A 929-nucleotide genomic window follows, 5' to 3' on the forward strand; every position below is an offset into this window, starting at 1 on the left:
CGGAAAGAAATAAAGAGAAAAGAAACGTGCTATTTGGCCACCCAATTTTTAACACAAAAAAATGCAGCTATTAAAGGAAAATAGGGGTTTGTACCTTCGTCGGACCCGCCAGCTGCCACCAAAACGTGTTGTGTAGTGTTGACACCAATAGTTTGTAACTGTTGGCATACCACTACGTCAAAGTTAGAACAAGGTGTATTCTCTGGAGACTATAATGATAAACTGTTTATTCTGTTAATTGTTCATATTAACGGAGTGTTTGTTTTGGAGCGTTCTAATATAGTAGAATTAATGTAGATGTCTTTAATACAATTAGATAGGTAACTAGTTTCAAAGATATTGTATCAACAACTCAGGTCACTGCGGTTAGATTAAACGTTGCATATTAAATCCAAACAGCTTTTCTACAAAGTTTGTTGGCCGATTTAGTTTGTTTCAGTTAAATGGCCTGATATCGCTGTCTGTTGACGGCACAACTATCCAATCTTCCGTGTTGAAATTACTACTGTTTAAAATCACACGTAATTCTCCAATACTTTCCATCCTTTTTCGTATTTCTCTTTGGTGCAATCGATACATTGCATGCATTTGGTATATTACTGATCTTATATTAATACGCATTTTTTAAAAAAATGGACATTTATCATCATCAATCTTTCTCCATACTTTCTGTGCAACAATCGAAGGAAAATCAAAGAAATATAAAGAAAAATCTTATCTCTTGACTCGCCTTACTCTGCATTCAGGAATATGTTTTAAATGTTCTCGGAATTCTCCCAAAGAATATATAACCCATATATTATTCAGGTACGGTTAAAGGGTAAAGACTTTCACTTGCGTTCTGTGTTATGTATTGCTACTAATCTAAGGATTATTATTTTTTATTAATCTTCATTGCGTATTAATTTGCTTTTTTCTCGACCATTCTG

Source organism: Penaeus monodon, chromosome 19 (genome assembly GCF_015228065.2).
Source record: "Penaeus monodon isolate SGIC_2016 chromosome 19, NSTDA_Pmon_1, whole genome shotgun sequence".
NCBI classification, from domain to species: domain Eukaryota; kingdom Metazoa; phylum Arthropoda; class Malacostraca; order Decapoda; family Penaeidae; genus Penaeus; species Penaeus monodon.